At 39.2% G+C, this 11,956-nt stretch overlaps 1 long non-coding RNA gene across 1 annotated transcript; it reads left to right on the forward strand.

Annotated features, from left to right (window-relative positions):
- Positions 1-3,820: 3,820 nt before the first annotated feature.
- Positions 3,821-4,485, forward strand: LOC121638953. The gene is made up of 3 exons (XR_006010113.1): positions 3,821-3,941; positions 4,227-4,296; positions 4,458-4,485. It is a non-coding gene; the product is annotated as an uncharacterized LOC121638953 (long non-coding RNA).
- The last annotated feature ends 7,471 nt before the right edge of the window (positions 4,486-11,956 follow it).

Raw genomic sequence — 11,956 nt, forward strand, 5'->3', positions numbered from 1 at the left:
TTGTATACAACTTCATTTAATTGAGCTGTTGTTAATAATATGGTTGAATAAGTCATAAACTTTGGGGAAAAAAAAGTTGAATAATTTAATGTATTTAAGTTTAATTAAATGTAAATAAAATAAGTACATAAAAATGTTGCACAGTGCTCTTGACATCTGATTAAAGACATCAGATCAGATGTAATTTATGCAACTTGTTTACTGCTCGATCATCAGGCCTCCACACCGAGCTTATTATTCGTTTAGTTTTCTGTATTCTGACCAAACATTTCCTCTGTGGTCTGGTTTGTACAGAGGATCTTGTTCCAGAAGTCTGGTGCTTTGCTCAGATGCAGCTTTGCCAGCTTAAGCTGTGCAGCCAAGTTCTTTTTGTCTCCTGCAACCTTCACAAAAAGCCACACTGGTTCAGTCACTGGTTCAGTCTGTTTCTAACTGGGCTGTCACGAATTTTAACATCTAACAGGCAACATGAGGACTTTTTAAAAACTTTTTTTAAGAAGAAAGAGATTTTGTGGGCATTAGTGGCTTTTATTAAGTGGTTGGTTAATAGTAACCTGGGCCAGCTGTGTTGATGAGCTGTAGTCTCTGTGTAAGGGCGGCTGCTCTACCAAGTTTGGCCTGCCCCACCCCCACTAATTATTTAATTCTACAAAATAAACAGCTGTTTTAGTGACCTGGGTTGTAAAATCTTAGCTTTGTAAGGGGGTCATGTTTTATCGTGACTGATCCTGATTAAAGGTATTTGTATCATTAATGTCAACTCCCAGCCTTTTTTTGTTTTTCAGTATCATTCAAAACAAAAACAGTAAAAAAAAAAGTGGTGCTGCAGGTCCAGCAGAACTAAACATTAGGTGGGGAACAAGAAAAAAGATAAACACGAACAAAACCCACACATTGGGATTTGTGTGTTTTTCTTTTTGCCTCAGGTCAGTTATCTCATTGGCCTTCTCGCTCCCCTGGATGCTGGACCTGCCAGCTCTGTACAATTCCCTCGCCCAGCCACCAATCCTGGAGCATGAACTGTGGATTGTATGGTTTATTCACACTTTCCAGTCATGTAAAACATGACATAAATACTGTAACTGTGTGTTTGCTGTGTGTGTTGAATATGTTGTCATGAGAGCATCTTTTTTAAACAGAGATGAGTAATTTAGTTTAGTCAAAAGCAAAGTTGGTAATGGGCAATAAAGTTTGAACATCATACATGTAAGTACTGTTATTTGTGTTTGATCATTAACACATTACCTTCTGGTTTTATAATTATTTACTGTGTATTTTTCTTCATAATACATGCATTAACAAACCAATCATCATGTCACACATTATGTAGGGCTCTGTGTTTGGGAATCTTTAACGCATAAAGCTGGTATTTGAACTACCATCTTTCCAGCTGAAGGTGAAACGGTCTTTCACCCGGCCCCCGGAGTTAGTTCTTCACCAGTTGAGGAAAACTTGACCAGCGTTCCAGCAGCACAGTATATGTCTGTGATGGATTTAGATTGTGTTTTATTTACATATTTTTCACATTTCTCTGTTGTTTGCTGCTGTGCAAAAAATATTAATTTATCGGGTTGAGAACATTTTAAAATGACTGAAACGTGTTAAATAGCACCACATCTGTTCTGTTTTACATCTTTCAGTCCTGAACTCTGCATGTTTTCCCCAGAAGACCATCGTCTATGCATGGCATGGCACATGCACCGTATGCGTCCATGTTTGCATGTGCACGTGCATGTGTGGGCTGCACTGTGGTGAGGAGAGCTTGTTATACTTTGACAGGGTGAAACCATTGGAGTGAAATGCATGATGGGATTTTGTGATAAGTAGTAAGAGTTTGAATAAACAAGGTTGATTTCAGCTCACCGCTCTGTATGTGTGTTTGTGTGTGTGTGTGTGTGTGTGTGTGTGTGTGTGTGTGTGAGAGAGAGAGAGAGAGAGAGAGAGAGAGAGAGAGAGAGAAAGACAGAGAGAGACCATCAGGCCTGTCTCTGCTGTGTTCGCTGAAGCTTTTTATTGAAGCCCTCATGAATCTTTTTCCTTCTCAAATATTCAGTCTTTCCTTTCCACTCCCCCCCCCCCCATGCTGACTTATTGTCTTCTTTTCTTAGGCTGCTCTTCATATGCCATCCCTCATTCCGTCTCACCTCTCCACTGCTCTCTCCATCTTTATGTTTTTTACATTGAATCATTATCTTTATGACATTTCCTTTTTTGTATTTAGTTTTTTCATTGGCAACAGGATGCTGTTTCTACCTTATTGTGCTTATAGTGGAGGAGAGAACCAGTTTGCACCACAATCTCTTTCCATTTCCAAAAACAGGGAAACATTTAGGAACAACTTTCTTTGTTATTTTAACAACAGATGAACTGTAATGATGCAGAAATGAGGAAAACTTGAATGTTTAATTTCCATTTCAAACTTCTCATATACTGAAAAGACAGAGATAAAAGCAGCTTCATGTACACAAGGGTGATTAATAATTCTTGGACGTTGACAGCGGCCTGCAGTCTGGTCCCACAAGGAAGCAGGAATAACATCCTGGTGGTGTCATGGCTAAAGAGGAAAGTAATAGAATAGTAGACTATTCTACCCTACATAATCCGGAATCAACAGTCTTTTCTTCAAATGCAGAAAAAGAATTTGACCAAGTAAACTGGAAATTTTTATTTGCAACATTAAACAAATTTGGGTTTGGGTCATCTTTCATAGACTGGATAAAAATATTATATAAAAACCAATTATTATTGAACCCTTAGCAGCTGCAATAAGACAAAAAAGAAATTAAAGGAATCCATGCCAAAAAATATAGAACATAAGATAAGTCTTTATGCTGATGATGTATTACTTTTCCTCCAGAACTCACAACATCTCTATCCTAGACAATCACACTCATTAACACATTCTTATCAATATCCGACTACTCTATTAACTGTTCTAAGACTATAGTTATGCCAATTAACTGTGACAAAACATACCCAATACTACAATACAGTCTGGAAACATTAGATATTTAGACAAAAACATTTCTCCTAGGTTATCAGAACTAACAATGGCAAATAATGTCCTGCTACTTAAAACAATAGAGGAAGCGCTTACCCATATCACTAATGGGGAGGGTGGCCACAATTAAAATGATGGTTCTACCTAAAGTCAACAACCAGTTTTTAATGATACCAACTAAACCATTCTCCAGCTGGTTTAAGTCACTGGACTCACATATATCTAAATTTCTATGGAAAAACAAACCATCACGTATCAGTCTAAAAACTTTATAACAGACTAAAGACAGCGGTGGATGGAACCTACCCAACTTTAATCACTATTTCTTGGCTAACAAGCTGCAATATAAATCCAAAATGTGTGAATGAACCATGGTTAGATGTAGAGCAAGCATTGTGTGAGGATCTAGTTATCTCTGACCTGCCATTTATCAGCTCAGCCATCAAACCACATAAGTGTTTTAAAAACATTAATATCAGTTCCTCTTTAATGGCTTGTTGGGAAATTTTTAAAGTGGACATATCATGCTTTTAAATCCTTACTCTTTACATTTAAATCATTAATTTATGGTCTATATAAAGTAGAACCGCAATGTTGTGGTCTGAATTCCTGGTTATTCTAGCTCCACACACCCCTTGTTAACCCCTGTTCTGAGGCGTGTCTTTACAGTGACTTGTTTTAGTGTGGTCTCTTTAAATGTGAATCTCTCCAGGTCACAGAGAGTTCCACTCCACCCCATTTGGCCATGTTTGTAGTTTGATAGCAGTGATACGATTATCTACCAGCAGAGAAACTTTTTATTAGCAAGTTTACTAGAAATGTCAACAACTGAAAACATGTCTATCCAGCCTTACATGTTCAAGCCAGAAAATGACCCAGAGCAGGAGAATGAAGACAACGAACCTGCAGAACCATGCCTTCAAATGAATGCATTACAGTGGTGTGTTATCACAGTATTTACATCCTCTCCATCCATTTCAACTACTACAATATGGAGCATAGTTTAACTATGGTGTCCATACATTAGAAACTTGCTAACACCCACAAAATGATACTCATACTCGCTATACACAATTAATCTCAAAGTTCTGATGCACACTAAAATGCGTATGACAACTTTACGTTGACATGTTTTGGTTTTTTTTTGTTTTTGTTTTTCTTGGGGTTTTTTTAATAGCTTTCTATTCTAAACAAATGTTTGTCTTTATCCAATTTATGCATTTAGGTGTACCCGTGGTAACTATTCTAAAATGCCAACAGAAATTGAAAACCTATGCTGTACAGAAATTCCCATGGTAAGTGTGGTTTGCTAATACATAGACTGTCTATTATTCAATCATTTCTGCATAATTTAAATACCACTTAAGCACAATGTGTCATTGTGTATGCATGAAATGTTTGGTGGCAAAAAAAATTTCACCTTTAGGGGATGAATAAAGCTTATCTACCTATCTAGGTTGTTGCCAGAATGGAGGAAATACCCAGGAGAGGGCGTGACAGTTGCTTTGAATGCTGAGATGAGAGGGTTGGTGGGATGTGGATCTTTTCAACTTCTTCTAAATATGGAGTTTGGTCATGGAAAACCTTTTTAAAGACCAGTTCCATGATGTCATCCACATAATCTGCAGTAACAGATAATAAGGTTAACAACTTAACTTTTCAAGAGACTTTCGGAAAGTTGTTTTTTCACAATGCTGTTTATAGTGATGTTACACTTATTTATTTGTGTTGTTAATGTTTTAATGCAGCTTTGCTTCATGTTTGTTCCTCTGCATAAGAATTTGACTTTGTTATTGTGGTGTAAAAAAATTAAACTATTAACACCAATATCACCAATATCATTTTGATTTATTGAAATCACGTTAGCATACTAATGTCACGGTTATGGACTTTATGTTTGTTTATGGATTTCTGGCCATATTTAGTTAGTTTTCCCTTGTGTGCTGTGGTTTTCTGTTCCTGCCTCGTTAGTTCACCTGGTCTGATTAGTCATCCACTTCACCTGTGTCTTGTTACTCCCTCTGTGTATAAGTACTCCTGCTTTTCTGTTATTCCTGGTCGGATCCTCACCAGTCATGGATGCCTGTTCCCTCTGGTTTCTGTTTTTCTGTTTTGGACTCTGGAAATAAACCATTTAGCTGCACCGATTCTGCCTCCTGCCTGACTGCCTGCAATTGGGTCCTCACCTCCTCCGACGCCCGCCATTCGTGACATACTAATAATGCTAACATGGACTGGCTCATGGTGTGGATGGATATTGTTTCCTCACAGCAGCATCAAGCCAGATGTTTATTACTTTTGTGTTTTACTACTTTCAGAGGCAGAAATCAAGGAGTCATGTTTGTGCAGAATGGGGGCAGGGGGTAGGGCTGCTGCTTTGTGTGTATGAATGCATGTTTGTGCGTGCAACTGTATGAAAGACTTTTTTTTTTAAATGTAGTCTCTTTTGATGTGTACAAAGGCTCATTTTGTTTTCAATATGCATGAATAAATTTTTTTATGTAAAGCACTTTGCGTTGCCCCAGCATGAAAAGTGCTTAATAAATAAAGTTTGATTTGATTTGAATAATGAATAATGCAGTAAGACTTACTTAGTTTTGATAGGCTTAGCTGTTCCTTCTCCCTTCTTGAACTCGGGGAAAGACGTTCTGAACATGGATTCTCCAGATGCAGTAGTAGCTTGCAGACGTTGAGCATTTTCATTGAAATGAAGCTCTGTCAAGTAAAGCCTGATAAAATGAAGTGGAAGCAAATTGTATTTTTGTATTTGTTAGTTTGAAGTGGCAAACTTAAAACTCATCTAACAGACACAATATTTTGAATCTGGGGAAAAAAGTCATTCAAATATAGAGGGATTAGAACCTTACGCTACACAGCTATGCTCAGCATTCTCAGGAAATGACAGTTTGAGGATTTTGGTGCAAAGTGCAGAATGCCACTGTGGAAAGCTTCCACAGTTGCATACATAAGATATAATTAAAAAGTTTGCATGAATAAACTAAATAGTTAACATAATAAAATAAATCACCTGGTCTTAACCATTTGCTTTTATCCTTTGAAGTGCATAGTGGATGTAAACACTGGGGTAAAGCAGGATCATCATCAGGTCTTTTTTGCAGAGTCGTGGATGAAGCAGCAATACAGTAGATGTGATTCTTTAGACTGCAAACCCACTTGCTCAGTATTGTATCTTTGTCTTTTTGCTATCTTCACCATCTTTTTGGATATAGCCCTAAAGAACAAACAGTAATGAAATTCACTAAACTATTCACTGAATACAGTTTGACGTGTTAATAACACTTCCCATACAAGTACTACTAAAAATAAAACTACATTTTCATCATATTCATTGTTAAAACATAAAATACCTTTTTCTATGTGCCAGTCATCATAGTAGTGGGTGATATCAGTTTGTTCTCTTAGGTATTTTTAGACCTGTGGATGACAGTCTGTCACAGTACAGTCCAAAGCTAAACTGTATTCAGTCAGGAGAGCAATGCATGTATTGAACACTCGAGCTCCATGCAGTAACTTCCACCCACTTCATTTCTCTGCAAGTGCAAAAAACATTTTAGATGTCTTTTAATGCTGTTGCCAGCGGCACATCTTCTGAACGAAACTTTGCCTCCATCTAAGTGGCCTCATTGACTGCACCCTGTGGCAGCTCGCCTTTCAGTTTTAATTACACTGAGACATCAAAACAGAAGAACACAACACAAAAAACTTCTGGGGAGCTTGCCATGTAGTGCTTGGTGGGCGGGGCTGCTTGTGCAGTCATGAGCAGGGAAGGTGAGGGCAATGGAATCCTCTAACAACCTTATTTCCTGGGCGCCACTGGGGACAGGCAAAGGGAGATGGTTGCTGGGACTTGCTTGTTGCTGGTATCCAGGCTGGCTGTGCTGGTGGGAGGGGTGCTGGCCCTGGGGGGTGCCCGGTCTACTGCATCTGGGTGGGGTGTGGTGGGGGTGGTGGTAGGGGTCAGATTTGGGGCTCGCAGTCCTCTGGTGGGGTGGCTTGGGTTGGTGCTCCAGGATTGCTGATGATGGCCCGGGTCTCTGGGCCACCCTAGTCTGCCTCTAGCCTCCATGGAGGCGTGGTCACATTTGCAGGATCGCACTCATCTCTGATCACTTCTCATTCCTCATTCTCTGCATGCTGACATAGTCACTGAGGTGTCCAGTGGGTTTATACACTAAGACAGAGGTCCCCAACCCTGGTCCTCAAGGCCCACTATCCTGCAGGTCTTAGATGTCTCCCTGCTTCAACACACCTGATTTAAATAAGTGGCTTGTTAGCAGACTTGTGCAGAGCTTTTCATATGCCATTAATTTGAATCAGGTGTGTTGCAGCAGGGAGACATCTAAGACCTGCAGGATAGTGGGCCTTGAGGACCTGGGTTGGGGACCTCTGCACTAAGAGATGCTTTGGTTCTGTCCTAGTTGCTGCTCTGCTGTGCAGCTCTGCAACCAAGCTCATCTGCTCCACCTGCCCTGATTGCACACTCTCCTCACCTGCTCCCCGCCCTATTTAAGCACTCTCCAGTCTCTGCTTCCCTGTCAGATGGTCAGCAATACTAACCTTGTTGAGAGCCAGCGGTTTTCTTGTGTTTCAGACCTCCTGTTATCGACCCTGTCACGTCCTTGGATTTCTCTTGCCTGACCCACACTGGATTTATTCTTGTCAAGTGCCTATCTGGATATTGACCACTGCTTGGAATGACCACTGAGATTTGCCCACCCCACCTTGATAAGTAGCCTCATTCTGCCTTTTTGTGTATGAACGTTGCCTGTCCTTGACCACGCATTTTTGAATAAGTGGACCCATAATTAATGTCTGGAGTCGTTTCAGGATTCTTCAACACGCAGTCTCTCAGGATTTCCCCGCCACTCCTTAGTGAACTACATCTGGTTTCTCCCCACCATTCTACTGGTTTCAATAAACCTTACTCTGTTCAAACCTTTACCCTCTGTGTGTGTGTGGCTGAATTTCTGGGTCCTCAGGAGCTAATATGACAGGTTCAGGTTTGTGTGTTTCTGGTACTTTGGTGGTTGTTGTGATACATGTTGTTGCTGTCTTGGTTATTTTTTAGGAACTCCTGATGACTGTCAGCTTAGTTTACCTGTAAAAGCAGTAGATAGGAAAGTCTCTGTTGTTTCTGTAAAGGTGTAGCAGCTGGTTGTCTGGTGTTAGGTTGGATTGAAGCTTATTGCTTCTATCTGCTGGTTCTTTGTCTTCTACTTTTTTTTACTATATAATTTTTTTTTTTTTTTTTGTACCCTCCAGTCAGTTCCAGCAAGATTACATAAATTCAATAAATCCAAATAAGATCAAACAATATATTATAGAAATAAAAAAAAAATCAGATTATCAAGAGGAGCCTATAGCTCCCCTTGGTAAGGCAGATTTGTTCGGCACAACACAGCAGCCAGACCATCATTCTGCTGCCACCATGCTGGACAGGATAAGGTTAAGAAAAAGGAAAACAATAAAGAGGAAAGTGGTACATGGAAGAATAAATGTTCATCTCTCAACCAGGAGGTTAATATGTAATATGTCTGTAAGTCTATCTGTTAAAAACTTACAGGGATGAGCATGCTGCTATAACGTGGTCATTTCCTGTGATACAGAGAACTTCAGTCAATGTGTAAAAGATGTTTCAGAAGTGTTGATGCTGAACTCAACCTCAGCCTCAGTGCTGTCTGACTGTGCAGAGCAAAGGAAGAAATTATCATATTCACTTCCTCAAATATCAGAAAATTGACCAACACTGCCAAGCAATGCAAATGTGATGCAGAATAAAAGATTTAATAAGTTAAAGTTTAGAGAACATTCCTGTCATTTTCTCTCTGAGCTCTCATTTCTTTTCAAAACTTTATCTGTGGTGGTAAAACTGACAACAGAGTGAGACGCTTACATCCTACACAATTCTTTTGAATCTGAGCTGATGAGTAACAATGGCTCTGTCACTATGAACGGTGACAGTGATGGTAAATTTTAAAAAGCCACATTAGTGAACAGGGTCACAATTTAGGAATTATGTGTCAGTTCAGAGGGTGCAGTAAAATGCTGATCTGTACTACATGTGTTAAAATGTCTCTCTTAGTTTAATTATTTTCTTTTCATGCCAAAATAACTAATTAATATAACAACAAAGTAAAGTAACTAAGAAGCCTCATTCCAGCTACATCTCCCTGCCTGGGTAAAGAATTAATCCTGCATATTAACTTTGGATTTCTCTCAGATGGAAAAGGCTACAGGACTTCTTCCTTGACCTGGACCATGTTATAAAAATGCTTTTGAACATTTCTTTTCAACCTGAGCAGAGAGTTTAGAAACCAGGAAAAAACACTCAGCTAGCTTTGACTTCCAGCTGTGCTTCAGCAGAACAGCTGCTGTTTGTTTGGGACAGAAATAAAACTACAATAGTGAAAATAAATAAGTGTTGTTAAGTGTTTCTCTGCTGGGCTCCAGAAATGAACATAATAGGCATCACTGTACCATCAAAAGTGTCTGGAACGTGAAGTTTTAAGGACAGAAAGTTACGTGGTGCATCTCTTACAGAACTTCTTACACAGGGCTGTTTTTCTTACTTGGACTCAATGTGTCTCAGATTGGCAGATGCCCCCTCGTCTTTCTGAGCTACAGCTGCACCCCATCATATTCTCCACCAGAAACAGCTGTCTTCTTTCATTTTTACTTTAAATGTGGTCATATTTGCATTAGTATTATCAACTGAAATGATCATGATGTGCCAGTTACTTCAACTCTGAGTATGATATATTACATTCCAATAAGCAGGAAAAGGTTATTGCCCTTGTCCTCTGATTGATTTCAGATTTCTTCTTTTAGCATTCACCCCAGGAAAAATATTAAATGGATTATTTAATGTGCTTTTATATTGTGAAAGTTAATTGTATGATCACAAATAAATCAGCTGATACTGATGTGTGTCTGTGAGTAATCGGTGAGATTTAGAATAAAATAATTATTTGTCCCTCAACAACATTGAGGCCATGATATATTAGAGTTGAAGATAAGCCAGTCAAAGGTTATTGCCCTTATGACACTTCCATTATGACTTCAATATGGTTAAATTTCCTCTTTAACTACGAAGAAACAATAAAAACTTTCAATAATAAAAGTCATTTTGCTTTCAGGTGGCGGCTGTGTGAGGAGAAGCTGCAGCATTCCTCCAGGCTACAAATATGTCTGGAAAGAAGATGTTTCTGAGACTTGGTCATTGTGCCAGTAATGTGGAAAGCACCCATCCTGTGTTCATCTAGGAAACTGCATCCATCAGCCAACTGCAGTTTGCCTACCAGGCCAAGGCTGGAGTACAAGACGAAACATGTACCTGTTTCAGCAGGATTGCTGTCATCTGGACCTGGAGCACAGTGAGGATCATGTTTGATTTCTTTCAGTCTCCGGCCTGTGTGATGTTGTCAGGATGTAAAAATGAATGAAGGAAAGACAGGACAAGCTACTGAAAGTTTTGGTTAAATGTTAAAGATGGAGTCTTTACTAAGCCATTAAAGATTCGTAGAAGAAGAGTATCACTCATCGAACGTCAAATAAGAAGGAAGAAGGGAAAATTAGTAGTTATTAGAACATGCACCTGCGACATGAATTTGACACATGCAGAGGTAGAAAACAAGAAAAAAACCATTGCAAGAAGAAGAAAAATGTGTGGATTTAAACTGAAGTTGTTTCTTTTATTCTTGGCAGATAATTTAGTCTACGATACAGATGCCAGACAGGGGGTGGACATCATTGCGATGGTTGCTGTCTCTAACTTGGCTACAAAATGTCAATAATTTTTATATACTGCCACTCTAAACACAAATCCATTGTCAAAATGTGTTGCGTATTGGATGCAGAGACACCAGTATATGACTATTTTAATACTATTTTAGCAGTAAATTAAATATTTAATTAAAATTCACATTTTTTTCCCAAGTCACAAAAGATGGCTGCCATTAAGCCCCTCCCCTAGATGCCTCTATAATGAACAAATATAGACCGGTCTCTGACCTCTTTTATATCCAAGATTACTGAGAAAGTTGTATTTCACCAGCTTTATGACTTTTTAAATGAAAGTGGAAATCTGGACAAATTTCAGTCCGGCCTCCGACCTCATCATAGCACTGAAACAGCTCTAGTCAAAGTGGTAAATGACTGATTCTGGTCTAGTATCAGTCCTGGTTCTGCTGGTTCTCAGTGCTGTGTTTGATACTGAATCACACAGAATCCTGTTGCACAGGCTAGAAAACTGGGTTGGAGTTATTGGAGTGGTCCTTAACTGGTTCAAGTTCTACAAGTCAGAGTTATTTTGGTATGATCTACAGCTGTGAATCTGAGCGAGTGGCCATGACTCGTGGAGTCCCCCAGGGGTCAGTCCTTGCATCTCTTCTGGTCAACTTGTATCTGCTCCCTTTGGGTCAAATATTACAGATATTTAACATTATTTATCCTAGTTATGCTGATGGTACACAACCTTATGTGTCTCTGTCACCAGGGGCTTCATTTATAAAGCTGGCGTAGGAACAAAAACGCCAAATATAGTGAACTTTTGGAATTTATAAAAACCAAACTTTCCAGGAAAATGTTCCTACCTTCATGGCAACTCTGAACCAGGCGTAGGCACAAAATCTAGGAAACGGGAAACTGCGACACCAATGGTACAGAATAAAATCATGGAAATGATGAGGTGGAGAGTCTGCTGCCAACATTTACCAGCCAGTAAAAGAAAATACGAAAAATAAACTTTAGTCATTTATTCTGCGATCCAGCAGGGTGGGACAGACTGGAGGTCTAGAAGTGATGCAACGCTTATGAAACACACAAGAGGTGGATTTCCTTTATTTACTTATTTATTCTTACACAATCTTTTTGTAATTGTCCCAGTTTCTGTCAAGACGGTCTCCATTTCCCACAACTCCTTGGCCACATTGTTAA

Source organism: Melanotaenia boesemani, chromosome 4 (genome assembly GCF_017639745.1).
Source record: "Melanotaenia boesemani isolate fMelBoe1 chromosome 4, fMelBoe1.pri, whole genome shotgun sequence".
Classification (NCBI taxonomy): domain Eukaryota; kingdom Metazoa; phylum Chordata; class Actinopteri; order Atheriniformes; family Melanotaeniidae; genus Melanotaenia; species Melanotaenia boesemani.